Raw genomic sequence first — 14,128 nt, 5'->3', positions numbered from 1 at the left:
AGGAAACCCATCCTAGACATATTACTCTCTCCCCTCTCCCAACACAGTACAGACAGGAGACTCTGAGCCTAGGTCCAAATCCTGCTCTGTGCCCTACAGAGAAATTTCCCAAACTTGAGTTCGGTCATTTGTAAAATGGGCACAACAATCCTACTCTGCATAGTCTGCTACAGCTGGAAAAGGGGCTATAAACAGGAATGTCCTTGGCACATATAGTAGGTGCTCAGTTAAAACCTCCTCTCTCCTCCCTCTTTGACTTTCTCTCTTTTTTTTTAAGGGAGGGTGGGGTTGGGGTGGGACAAGAGAGCCCAGGCTGGTAGAGCAGAAAATGATGTGTCCCAAGCACTTAAAATGTCCCCTCTTTAGAAGTCAGAATCTCAGATCCCTCAGGGCTGGCAGTGAGGCCTCCCAGGACTGAGGTGATTCAGCAGAGCCTGCTTTTCCATCCTGGGGAGGGGACCTTGGAGTCCAGGATGCAAATCAAACCTCAAAGCCCACTGCCTCCCAGAAGCCAGCCGAGATAAGCTAAGATAGTACCTCCATTTTACAGACAAGTAAACTGAGACACAGAGTGGTTAAGTAATTTGCCTAAGGCCACACAGCTAGGGAGCAGTAGAGCTGATTTCTTTTGACAGTTCTGGCTGCTACTGAAAGCTTTTCCTTATGGCAGGAGTCTTCCCTATTTAAAAGCCTCTCTGTGATTTTGCCTCTGTGTTCAGAGTAAAGTTTAAACTCTCTGGCCTAAAATGCAAAGCTCCCCAGCACGGCGGTGTAGTGCAGCAGAAAAAGCACTTGACCCTGAGTGCGCCCAGCCTGGAATCAAGGGCCAGGTCTGCCACCTACTTCCAGCTGCATGTCCACAGGCAATTTACCAGGCCTCCCTAGTCCCACTGTCCTCGGACGTAAGAGGGGAATGATGAAACTGACCTCCCAGGGGAGCTGGCAGGGTCACCCATGCTTTTGCCATATATTTACTGAACATCTACTATGTGCCAGGCCCTGTTCAAGGCCCTCAGGATAGAGCAGGGAACAAGCTCCTGCCTGCATGGAACTGATACTCTCCAATGGTGGGAGTGGGGATAATAAACAAGCAAATAAACAAAGTTGCGTTAGCAGTGTTAGACAGTGAAGAACCAGAGCAATGAACAGAGTGATCAGGGAGGGCCTCCTTGAAGAGGTGACAATAAGCCGGCACAGGAGACAGCCACACAACAAGTCCAGGTAGCAGCCATGGGCACAGAAGGAACAGCCACTCCTGTAGAAGCAAGAGCAGGGACAAAGGCCAGGGAATTAAGTGAGACCTGGAGCGTGTGGGAACATGCGGGCCGTGCGGCAGATAATCGGCAAAGAGCAGGTGTTGGTATTACTGCTATAAGCCCCTTAAGCTCCTTGCATCTTGCTTTCCTCTTCTGGAAAATGGGATGCTGTGCAGATTTAAGGGAATCTGAGGTCTCTTTGAATTCATTTAAAGTAACCCCTGTTCTATTATCCCTCCCATTTTTCAGGGTGGGGGAACTGAGGCTCCCAAGATCCCACAGCCCATAAATGGCAACACCTAGGACATGAACCTGGGTCTTGTAATTCCAAGCTCTATACCCCTGCCAGCCTTCTGCGATCTCGCCGTATACAGAGCGCTCAGCACCTCTCATCCACTCCATCCCAAGACAGCTCTGACTGTGAGAAAGTCTCTTGTTGTGATGAACTGAGGTCTGTGCATGGTTGGTCCCACTGCTGCCATTTGGGGCCACCCAGGACAGCTCTTTCCCCTCTTCCCCAGATCAACCTAAAACGTGAAGAAGGCTGACAGGTTAGAAGGAGCAGCTGCCACTTCAGGAAACACCTCCCAGGTACCAGGTCCTGTGCTTTAACTTCATTCCCCTGCCCCATATCGGCAAGGTGAATCCTCATCATACCCATTACATGGATGAAGAAACTGAGGCCTAGAAAGGCAGAGAAATGTGCTCAGGGCCACCCACCTAGAAAGTGGCAAAGCCAGGATCTGAACTCAGAGCTCTGTCACTCAAAAGGCAGCCATCCTGCCTGTCACTCCCCAAATCCTTCAAATGTCCCTCTTTGAATATCCTTTTCAGTCCCTTGCCTGGCCTGTCCCCTGGTGCCAAGAAGGTTGACAGGACAGACTTCCTGCTACTCCCAGGGTCCCACCAGCCACTTGCCTGACACGCTGTGCCCTAGGCCAGGGCTGGCTGAGCTGGCTCAGAACACCGGACCCTGGGGAGGAAGCCTGGAGGCCGGGGTCTCAGGCAACAGCTGAGGGGGACAAGGCCCATCTGATTCAAGTGCACAAATGGGCCCCGGGAGTAAGCGGGCAGGAGCACCGGACAGGGAGCCGGCCCCACCTGGTTCTGTCCTGCCTCAACAACCAAGCTGCTGTGTGGTCACTGGGAGGCCCTCCTCCACTCCAGGCCCCCCACTTCCTGCTTCCACAACATCAGCCCAATACCTCCAGGCTCAAGGATCCCACAGAAGGACACCACAAGGCCGATCTCTGGTGAGAAGGCACCCTGTCTGCCCCAGGCATGTCAGAAAATCATTCTAAAATCATTCTTAAAGGAATTGTGATGATGGTGGTGGTTACCACTTACTGAGAGTCTGTGTCCCAGGAGCCAGGGCATCCCATACATTATCCCAAGTGACAGAAACTCTGAGAGGCATGTACATCGTCTCCATTTTACAGAAGGGAAAACTGAGGCACAGAACCATATAGCTGTAAGTGACAGAGTCAGGATTCAAACCCAGAACTCGGTGCTCTTCCATGCCGGTTCGTCCTGTTATTAAAATGAAACGTGTGCTTGGGGAGAATACCTGGGGACTGGGGGAAGAGCGACAGCTCTGAGTCGGGTGGTCGTGGCGGGGGGAGGGGGTCAGGCTCCAAGGGGAGGAGTTAGGCCTGGTGAGTTGGACATTTGGGGAGGCAGGTGCCCGGGGTCAAATCCTAGTCCCAGCAAGCGCATGCTATGTGACCTTGGGCAAGTCACTTTCCTTTTCTGATACCTCAAAGGCAGGTATTGAGGCCGGGCTTCCAGGAGCTCAGCAAACATGGAAGGATGGGGACAAAGCCATTTGGGGACAAGGAGGGAGCATGCATCCAGATAGGGGACTTGTATGCTCCAAGGCCCTGAGGAGGGAGGGCGCACAAAGCAGAGGCAGGAGAGCTTGGTCACAGAAGCGGAAGGGAAGGACAGGTACGAGAAACCATGAGAGGAGCGATGCCAGTGGTAGAGCAGGGGCTCCGGTCTGGCCTGGACGGGGCAGGATGAGCAACGGAAGTGGGGAGCACAGCTCAGACCCACCCAGTGTGCCTCAACACTCCTCCAAAAAACCCTGCTTCAGCTGTGCCAGCAACACCAAATCCACGGCAACAGCCCCTCCCCCCTCACTCTCCCACCGTCCTCCACGGAGCACCCACCACCCCCACTGTCCCCACACAAGCCCCCTCCAGAGCACCCAGCAGCAGCCCTTCCATGGGGAACCCTGACACCTTGGCAGTCACGGCCCCTCCACGTGGGGACCACCACATCTTAGAGACGGCATCTCCCTCTCCTTAGCAACCACCAACCCCAAGCCCAGACAGCCAGCCTCCTCCCTCTGTCTCCTCCTCTCTCCATGGAGACCACAATGCCACAGAGGCGGCTCCCTCGCCACGGCAACCACTGTCACTCAGCGCCCCGCCTGGACAGCTCCCTCCACGTGGCCACCACCAACACAGCCACGGTGACAGGGACAGCCTTGGCTTCTCCTCTCCAGGGCAGCCACTGGCCCTAGTCGGGACATAACAGCTCCTGCCAGCCGGCCGGCCTGCCTGCCCGCGGCCTCCTACTGTCAGACTGCCTTCCTGCCTCCTGCAAAACTCAGTGACACTGGATCAGGCCTGGTATTGACTCTGCTGGTGCTTCCCTGCCCCCAGCTCACTCCCAGCCCCGCAGTCTGCCCTGCTCTACATGGAAAGGCCCCCATTCAAGGAGGAAGAGGCCAGGTTCTCCCAGGACATCCCCTGGAAGCTGGCTCCCCACCACCCACCCCCCGCCAGGGCACAGATGCTCCCTGCCCTGCTGGGGTACAGGCAGGCCTGGTTCAGTCTCTCAGCTGGACGAAGGGGTAGGAGTGGGGTCTCTGAGCCAGCAGGGGCTTTCTCCCCACCCTCCCCAGTGGACCTGTCCCAGCTCCCAAAGGCCCACCTCTCTGCCAGCTGCCTCACAGGCCCCGTGGAAGGGGAGCCAAGGAGGAGGAGAGCGGAGGTGCCTGCAGCTGGGGGCAGGGGCCAGGCAAGGCAGGAAGGGACGAATAGGAGGCAGAGGCTGGGCTACATCATGGGTTTTCAAGGCCAGGTCATGTGAGCCCTGCTCACATCCAGCCACGCACTCACACACAGTCAGAAGGACCCTGTCCTTACCAGATGTCTGCGGGCAGAGGGAGCCCCTCTGGCCAGCGAAGCTCTGTCCCTGGCCTGGTCTCAGGGAGGTCCCCGCAGTAGCAGAGGCGGTGGTGGCAGTGGCGGCGGCAGCGGCGGTAGCAATGGGGTCTCAGGTCCTGGCCCAGCTCAGGCGGCAGCAGCTCCTCACCCAAGTGCTCTCCTGCTGTGAGGAGGAGGCAAGGGAGAGAGAGGGGAGGGAGAGAGAAGAGAGGAGGAGAGGAGGAGAGGGAGGGGGACAGCAGGAGGGAGGGAGGAGGGAAAAATGCTGAAGTCTTGAAGGGTACACTCACTTCTTTCTTAGGTTTCCCATGGCAACCGAATATACCACAAATGAGTATCAGTGTGAGAGAGAGGGGGGAGGCAGAGGGAGGGGAGGACTGGAGGGAGATGGAGGCAGAGATGAAGAGAGATAGAGGCAAGGCAGAGAGATGGGGGGCATGAGGGCAAGGAGATGGGGGAGATGGAGGCAGAGAGATGGAGATAGAAAGATGATGGGGCAAGAGAGATGGAGGGAAGGGGCCTCAAACCCAGATGGAGGGTTGGGGGCTCCCCACCCTGTCACACAGGGTTAAGGGGGTGAGGAGGGGAGGGGCCAGGGGCCACAGTGCATCTTTCAATCCCTCCATGGCCCCTGGGCAGGAGGAGCAAGAAACAGATGGGGAGATTTTCTAGGAGCTGAAGGGCCCCCACTCCCACCAACTCTACCCGACCCCATCACTCCTTCCTGGGGTCCACAGCCTGGAGGTTAATCCCAAGTCACAATCCGAGCCCCACATCTCACTCACAGTCATGGACACACACCCAGGTGAGGATGCCCACCCACACCCTTGCACTGACCTGACGCCCGGCTCCTCCAACACACATACACCCTTCCCCACGCTCATGCCAACCACTCTGCCCTCATGTTGGTCACCCAAACACCAACTCGGCCCACCCCCTTCTAAAGCTGGGCCCCATCCGTTCTGCTGCAGGGAACCAGCAACTCCTCTCCCCAACCCCAGCCGGTCTCTTATTCAAAACTTGCAAGGACTGGCACCCACCCCTGTGGCCCCCAGCCTGCTCCACCTCTAACTCTACCTCAACCTCACCGCCCACCACATGTGCACCCACATCCTTAGAGCAATGTACCTGCCTGACCTCCACCTGCACACACACACATACTCCCAGACAGATGTGCCTCGGCCGAATCTGCCCTCCATCTGTGCGCACACGTGCACACGCATACACTCATCCCCTTCCCTCGGAGGCCCCTCTCTCCGTCTGGCCCTGCATCCCCATCGGCCCAGATGGCACTCTTGGCCCTCCTCCGCAGGCAGGGGCTCACACCTCGGCCCCCCCCCAACACAGCCATTCACAAACATATGTAGACCCACCACGTGCTGGCAGCCAGCGGCAGCGACGATGGAACAGAAACACACACTTGGCCCCCTGTGCTGCCTCAGATCCATCACCCCCACCCAGAGGCAGAGGAAGAGGAACCAGCCAGTGTGCTCCAGGAAAGAGCTCTCCAGCCCAGGTCCTGAGGGATATCGTCCCCCTAGCTACATGACTCACCTTTGACCCTGAGCTCACTGGCTCTGGGCTGCACACTCACCCTCACACACCAGTACCCACTGAGTACACCTAGACAGCAACCAACACATCAGAATTTCATACTCCCGCAGACACACGTGGGCACACAGACCCAGATGCAACGTAGAAGCTGCCCAGAGACCCCATACCCGGCGGTGCCTGCCCCAACATGCAGGCTGGAGCATGTGCCAACATGCCTGGGGACACTACACAGGCACATGTCAACACATCCACAGAAACACACCAGCGCCACTCACTGTGGACCAGCCCCCAATACACACATACAGTTTTCACCATATACACCCAGACAAACATGCACATGGACACAGGGGCCCCTGCACAGATTCACAGACCAACACATAAATGCCCCAGGCATGCTCACACAGTGGGGGCCACTCCGGACACACAGCCCTGCTCCGCACACACATGGCCACGCCTGCACACCGGTCCAGCTCTCCCAGGGCAGTTGCCGGCGGAGCCCCCCATCCCGTCCACACCCACCTGACATACACACACACCCTTGCCAACAACTTGGCAGGTCTTCGCTCCGGTCGCCCCCTCCGACCCCTTTCCCCGGGCGCGGGCGGGTTTACGATCCAGCGCACGGCTCCGAGCCCAGAGGCCGTGAAATTGGCCGCGAGCGCCAGGGGATGCGACTGCAAATTCTAAGCACAGGGAAGTAAGGCGGAAACCCGGCCGCGCCGGCCGCGCGGCGCGGGGGCACCGGAGAGTGGCGGGAGGCCGGGCTGGGACCCCCGCGGGGCCGCGCGGGCGGGGAGCGGGGCGGGGCGGGCGGCCCCGTGCTGGGGCTCTGCGCGCGCTCCCGCCCCCGCCGCGCCTCCTCCCCCGCGGTGGCTGCCCACCCCGCCCGCCCCCTGCTCCGCGCCGCCGCCGCCGCCGCCGCCGCCGCCGCCGCCGCCGCCGCGCACATGCCTAGCCGGGGGCTGCGCCCGGGCGCCCCGCGTCGGCCAGTCCCTGACGCGCACCGGGGAGGACACACCCGCCGCCCACCAGACCCGGACCTGCCTCGGTCAGAGCGCCCACCGGATGAGCGGCCTCGGGCCACCGCTACGCGACTCTGCGTCGCCGCCGCCGCCGCCTCCGGGACGCCTTCCTGGCTCTCCAACGTCCTCCAGGCTTCTCTGCTCCCCACTCCACCCCCGCCTCTGGCCTCTGCTCACACGCACAACTGCAGGCTCAGCTCCACCCGCTCCCTCACACCGAAGGAAGGGAGAGGGAGGGCACTGCTCAGTCCAAAATGCTGGGGCAGGCCCTCTCCAGCCTCACTTCACGCCCACTGCACTTCACGCCTTCACCAGTGGTGCGGACTTGAAGCCCTGACCGCACACTCTGCCTCCTCTGTGCAACAGGAATGATGCAGAGGGTGGTTCTGAGCATTTAATGAGAGGCTCCTTGAGCGGGCTTAGAACAGCAGTCAGTGAACAGGAAGATTATTAGTCAGTACTAGTCAGTATCGGCCTCGGTCTTGCTGCTGTGTCACCCAAGGGAAGACGCCTCACTTCTCTGAGCTCAGGCTCTTCTGGAAAAAGGTACGCCTTTGCTGCTCCCGGGGTGTGTGGGAGGAGTCCAGAAGATCCCCAGGAACACGCAGCAGCCCCCTCCGCTGCCACGCACCCAGCAAACCTGGGCATTCATCTTCTGGAAATGCACTTAAAATGCAGGTTCCCGGGCTCCGTATCGACCCTAATCTCAGGAGGCAGGGCCCAGGAATCTGCATTTAAAAAAACACCCAGAGACTCGGGCACTCTCTGACAAAAAGGACAACTCTGGATTTCTTAGCCCAGATTTTAAGATTGTTTAGGTTGTTGAGTGGTTGATCCCCAAACCACATGTCCAGAATCATCTTCCCAAAATCCACTCCGGGTTTTCCTACCTCCGGACCTTGGCTCACATGGTCTCCACCTGGCATGCCCCCCACCCAGAGGCCGGCTGGACCTCTTCCACAATCCTCCAGCCAAAATTAAACAAGATAATAGAGAGTGTTTCGCCCCGTGCCTGGCACGTAGCAGGTGTGCAGTCATGGGGGTTCTGATGTCTGAGCAGAAGTCGTTCTGACCTCTCCAGCCCTGCTTATAAGGCTGGCTCAGCACCAGCCCCTAGTCAGTCGGGTCACAGACCAATGGGTATCGCCTGTCAGCAAGCCCTACTGTGTGTAGGCCCCGTGCTGAGCACCTGGCAGATGGTCCACATGTTTTCTGTCTGCTCAGAACCAGGGCTCATCCCTGAGGGTTCCCGTCTGAGTCCAGCAGTTATCCTTCAGTGAGACGTGCTTATAACTGTGTGCGTGTGTGCACGGACTAAATGCAAAATACATCAACCCATCCTCAACAGCAGGCAGATGAAAGGAAGCTGTTCAACAAGTATTTTTTGAGGACCTGCTAGTCTCTACCTGTTTGGAGCTGCCATGCCGTGGGAGAGACAGACAGGGAATCCCCCAGGTAGTGAGAAGGGCAGGGAAGGGAGGGCGGCTGGCCGGCTGACCCCACAGCCTGTGTCTCTCCAGGATCCAGAGAGGATTTGAGGGAAGAGACAAGATAAAGATAGGCCAGGGAGGGAAACTGAGTCAGGCTTGAGCCACTAGGCTGGGCCCTTAGGAATGGCTCCCTGCCTCCCCCTGAGAGAGGTAGGGACCAGCTTGCACACACGCACAGATACGAACACACAAAGACATGCCCTGCCTCCACACCAGCCCGTCTGCACACTCCAGCTGGAGCAGACCCGGCACCCAGGCCCTTCTCACGCTTCCTCAGATCCCCCAGCCTGGCTCCAGGAAACAGTTTCTATGCATTTCACGGAGTGAAAGTAGAGACTGAAAAGAGAGAGAAGGACGGACACACACATACACACACACACACACACACACAACCCAAGCCCCACTCCAGGGAACCAGGAACGAACACAGGAGACAGATGGGAAGGGGGAGGGAACCCATCTACTTGACACCTACTATGTGCCAGACACAATACTCCACACTTGCCATTCTCTTATGTAACCGACCTGAGAGAGTTAAGAACTCGGTACCATTACCCCCACTTTACACTGAGGAGACAGAACCTTCTGGAAGTGAATTTTCTTACCCAGGACACACGTCAAGGAGGAAAAGAGGCAGAATTTGGACCCTGAGCCCCTGCTCTTCCACAAGCAAGACGGGGGAGTGTGGCAGAGTGGTCTGGGGACCCCCAGCTGAGGCCATGACGGACTCAGGCCTGGGGAAGATACTGGTCCTGGAGCAGCAACCCCTTTGTCACCCAGGGGAGCCCCTATGGAGCACCTACTATGTGCCCTATGCTGTTCCAGGCACTGTGAGAGAAGCAGGGAGCAAGGAGCTGCCCTTGGGAATGTCACAGGTCACTGCAGAGGGAGGGGGCGCAGGAGGAGTGGGGAGCTGGGACTGAGACCCAGGAGCTTTTCTACCCCTCTGTCCCTGCAGCCACACCCACTGCTTCCTTGTGGCAGGGTCACTGTCCCCATTTACAGATAAGCAAAACAAGGCCCTGAGAGGTCCCTCAGCGAGAGGGGCGCCCCAAGATGCCCAGGGTCCCCTGGCAAAGGAGTTCATCAGTTAACAGTTAATGATGCAAAGAGTCCACCTGTGGGGCTTCCTGGTTCCACTGCTGTGTGGCCCTGAGCCAGTCTGGAACCTCTCTGTTTCTTACCTGGAAATGTGAAATAATAATAGCTCTAACTGCAGAAGGCTTTGCGGGATTAAACGACTACCCCTTATAAAGAGCTTCACGCCAGGCCCGGCTCTCAGTAGAGGCTCAGTGAATATGAGCTAATATCATTATTATTATTATCACTATAATTATTGCTGTCGGCAGCATCAGGCAGCCCGCGCCCTTCCTCTGGCACCCCAGGTGTAAGCAAGCTTGCCCAGCGTCAGTCCTCAGGGGCTCTCTGGGGTCTCCCTGGAGACTGTCTGAAGAACTGGGGGGAGAAGACAGGGGCTTTATTATTCCAAGCCCCCAGACACCATCCCCAGTACTAATGGCTGTGCCTCTGCCCCAGGTGCTAACTGAGCCAGGAGAAGGTTAATTTAATAGGGGATTGGGCTGGGACAGCAGGAGGCAGAGGATTGAGTTAACCTTCTGGACTATTAATGCTGTGCCCGAAGAGGCCTGACTTGTTAAGGAGACTTGGGCTTCAAGGCAATCCTGCTTCCTGGCTGTCTAGTCTGCACGGCACACTGTCACAGCAAATTTGGCGGGGGGCAGGGTGGCAGGAGGGAGGACCTGGCCCAGGGGCACTGGAGCTGAAGCAGGGAGAGTAACTGTGATGGGTGCCATCCTGACCCTGCCCAGGGATGCCACCCTCTCCCACTGGCTCATCGAGGCCTCAAGGCAAGCAGCCACCGCCTTGGAGACAGACAGGAGAGGCTGATCCCCGTGTGTCATACACGGCCAGGACACAGCAGAGGTGTCACCAGAACTAGTTCTGCTTCCACAGCAGACACGCTGCCAGACCCCAGGGGACAAGGGAGCCACAATGGGAGCAGGTACAGAGCCCCCAATGACCACCCCGGGCCAACCCCACCAGGGAAGGCCTGGCAGCTGGATGTACCCATTTCTATCACCCGCTCCATCTCGGAATGTCATGGGGAGGGCAGAACAAGCCAGCGCTGGACTGGGAGTCAGGAAGCAGCCTCCACTGCAGCCACTGACCTCTCAGGCTTGGGGCCCTCACTCTGGCACATCCCACTCCCCGCCCCCACTGCACGGAGCTCCCTGTCCCTCCATTCAATGAGAGTGCCCTGTGGGGCAGTGAACTACCAATCAGATGGTTTTCCCTGCGTCCACTGGGTGGGGGAGTTCTCACTAAAGAATGAAGCAACAAACAGCTTACTTTACCCTCTGACCTCAGTTTGTTCATCTGTCAAATGGCCACAAAATTGCAGCCAGCCTGCCAGCCTCACAGGACTGCTGTGAGGATCCAAGGAGAGAAAAGAACATTCTTTACAAAGTTAGACTTAAAGCAAAACAGGGGAGCAGCTGCTCTGGGCTGGGGGACAGGACGCCAGAGGATGGGGCTCACATGGACTGAGCCCCCACCATGTGCTGGGTACCCAGCCCCCTGAAGCCTGTAATCCCCTCTCACCTCCCTAACCACTGCCCCCCTCCCCGGTGACAGATGAGAGACAGGCCCAGAGAGGTGAAGGCAATGCCTAAATCAGAAAACCCAGAGTGGCAACGTGGGATTAGAACCAAAGGTCTCTGGCTCTCTGGTGGTGGCAGTTTTCTGTTGTTACATACACTTACACACACATACTCGCCCACCAGTACACACTCACCCAAGGGTCTGTGCGGCATGGCTAGGATGGGGTGGAGAACAGGACTGGCAGGGTCCCAGGTTGGGGGAGGGGGAGAGGGGACACCATAAGTCGGGGAAGCAGTGGCAATGTGCTATAAGGGGGACAGGCCCTAAGGAAAAGGGTCCCACATCCACTCAGGAAATGGGGCCTCTTGGGAGGGACTGCTCACTCCCAGGCTCCATCCCTCTCGCCTTCTTCCCCCTCACTACGTAGGGGACATAACCACACTTCGCCACACACCCTCACAGTGACACCTCCCTCACCCTCCCACTGACATCACACACTCCGGCCCTTGGGGGTGACCCATCACACTGCTGTCCCAGTGACGTCACTGGCAATCTAGAGCTGATGTCACACCCAGAGGTTCTCACTGACGTCGCACCCACTGCTCCCTGATACCCACTTCAATTTCTCCTCTTTCTTCCTGTCCGGGGACCGATGGCCCAAAGGTCCCCACCCACGAACACAGCTCATTTGGGACAGGCATTTGCAGACAGTGCCTGCATGTGCGTCTGCGCTCATTCCTTTCCTTGGACGCACACTTACACACGTGTGCAGGCCCCCATGCCCTGCTGATAGCCAAGACATGACACGTCCCACAGGTGCCCACAGACCCCAAGAACAGGTGTGTGAGCCAGGCACGCACACCGCACACCAGGCGGTGCTCCCTGCCCCACCCCCCCATGATGCAGCTCCCCATCTGGAAACGTCCCTCGTCCCTCGGTAACTAAATCTGGCCGCCTGGGGCCTGCAGCTTCCGCCACATTCCTCCAGGTGCTGCCAGCACCCCCTCCTCCCCTCAGCTTCTCTTCTCCAACAGCCTGGCCTGCTGACAGCAACCACTGCAGCCCGGACACACAACACCTGTGTCCCGGCAAGGGGACTGATGTGCCCTCCAGAGGCAGCCACTGGGGTGGGAGGGGTCCAGGTGGAACAGGCACAGCAGGGAGCCCAGAGCCACAGAAAGTGCCCTCAGGTACCACAGTTCTCCCTGGCTGAGCCCAGCGGGGGTCAGCACCACCCTCCTTGGGCACGCCTGACACACCACGGCCTGGCTGCCTCTGCCCCGGACACGAGATCCCGAGTGCACACGCGTGCAAACACATCAGCTCTCCCCCCTCCAAACATTCTGAGGAAACGCTGCTGGGCCACAGACAGAGAGAGAGAGAGAGAGAGAGAGAGAGAGAGTGAGTGTGTGTGTGTGTGTGTGTGTGTGTGTGTACAGACAGAGCGCTGGGGTCCACCCCTGCACACAGCCCTGTGTGCACACACACAGCACACACATCCCTCCCCACGTGCACACACCGCCCCACCAGCCAACACACCCACCCCCTGCCCCCTTCTTCTGCCAGTTGTTGGAGCCCACACATGCAAATACAAACACACACACATACACACAAACACACACACTCACACACCACCCGGCAGTGGCCCTGGCCCTGCCAGAGCTGCAGTCTGCCGATTTCTGCTGCTTCCCCGGGCTGCCTCCCTGCTTGCCCCACACCGGCGCCACGGAGAAAGGAGCAAAGCCTTCGCAAGGGTCCCCACCCCACCCCCGGGACCCCTACTCCCCAATTCCGGTCCTCTTGTCAAACCCATCGCCCTCCTGCGGGGAAGAGGGGGGTAAAGCCCCACCCTGGCCCCCTCCCCCTGGAGCCGTCATCCAGCACCAATCAACTCCCCCTTACCAGCTACGAAGATGAATTCCTTGACCCCGGCAGCACTCCGTGAAAGAGGGGAGCGAAGACCCCCGGATTGGCAAAGATTGGGGCAGAGAGGTGCGGTGTGGCACTGGCTGGCACGACCGTCCACCATCAAGCCTCTGCACCACCCCCCAAAACTGCTCACCTCACCGACCGTCCTCCTCGTCCTCCCACCCCGCCTCCGCCCACAACCACCTCCCCCACCCCCTACACAGGGCGGACCTCCGGGGGTCTTACGGGGACCCCCAGACCCAGGAGGCACTGGGGGTGGCTCTCCCGTCTCATCCTCCCCCGGCTGGGTACCCCTTCAAGCCCCACCCCCACTGGCGGAGGGGGTGTCCTCGGGTCCCAGCGCCCACTCCCACCGTCTCCGGCCGGCCGCGGGCGCTCAGATCCGAAGGAATTCACTCACCTCCGGCCCCAGCCGGGCTGCGGGCCGAGCGCCGCCTCCGGCCGCGGCGGCTGCGGAGCCTGCGCGCGGGTGCGAGTGCGAGTGCGAGCGCGGAGCGATGTGCGCGGCGCCCGGCGGGATTGGCGCGCCGGCCGGGGCTCGCTGCGCGGCGTGTGTCTGTGGCGAGGCGGGTGTGTGTCTGGGAGCCGGCGTGTGCGCGCAGACCCCGCCGCCGCGCCTCTGCCTCGCGGGGGCCCGCGCCCGGGAGGGGGCCGGGGCGCCGCGTGCGTCAGGGGCCGCGGCCGCGGTCCGTCCGCCGCCCGCGCCGCCCGCGCCCTCCTTAGGCCTCTCCGCAGCGAGACCCCTCCCGCCCCCTCTCTGGGCTCGATGCTGCCGCGGACACACGCACGCTCGCAGACACACGCCCGCCGGGCGGGGGCCGCGCCGGGCTCCGCCGCCGCTGCAGCCGCGGCCCCGCAGACGGCCGAGTCCTGGGCACGCCCCGGCCCCCAGCCCCGCTCACCCCACGGGGACCCGGTCCCGCCGCCGCTGCCGCCGCCGCCGCCGCCGGCGCATTCAACAGCTGGAGGCAAACTTGCGGCGGGAGGGCCGCCCGAGGTGCGCAGCGCCTCCCAGCGCCCGCCCGAGGACGCCTACACCCCCAGGCTCCCGTCGCACCTGTGGACCCCGCAACACCCCAC

The 14,128-nt window shown here is 59.7% G+C and overlaps 1 protein-coding gene across 7 annotated transcripts in view; it reads right to left on the bottom strand.

The window, feature by feature from the left end:
- Positions 1-13,655, bottom strand: part of ELFN2 (extracellular leucine rich repeat and fibronectin type III domain containing 2) — a 54,175-nt gene extending 40,520 nt beyond the window's left edge. For 3 of the 7 annotated variants that reach the window (XM_064491472.1, XM_064491467.1, XM_031462202.2), the window contains exons 1-2: positions 6,506-6,658; positions 4,412-4,592 (exon numbers count right to left, since the gene is read on the bottom strand). The gene's annotated coding sequence lies outside the window, so the exon portion shown is untranslated. Of the gene's footprint in view, positions 1-4,411; positions 4,596-6,505; positions 6,659-13,021; positions 13,152-13,448 lie in introns of those variants that run through there. The other 4 variants (XM_064491470.1, XM_064491471.1, XM_064491468.1 and 1 more) reach the window with 4 other exon arrangements.
- Positions 13,656-14,128: the final 473 nt, after the last annotated feature.

Source organism: Camelus dromedarius, chromosome 11 (assembly GCF_036321535.1).
Source record: "Camelus dromedarius isolate mCamDro1 chromosome 11, mCamDro1.pat, whole genome shotgun sequence".
Lineage (NCBI taxonomy): Eukaryota > Metazoa > Chordata > Mammalia > Artiodactyla > Camelidae > Camelus > Camelus dromedarius.
Note: the sequence above shows the minus strand (reverse complement) of the source record. Positions and strands in the feature narration are given on the sequence as shown.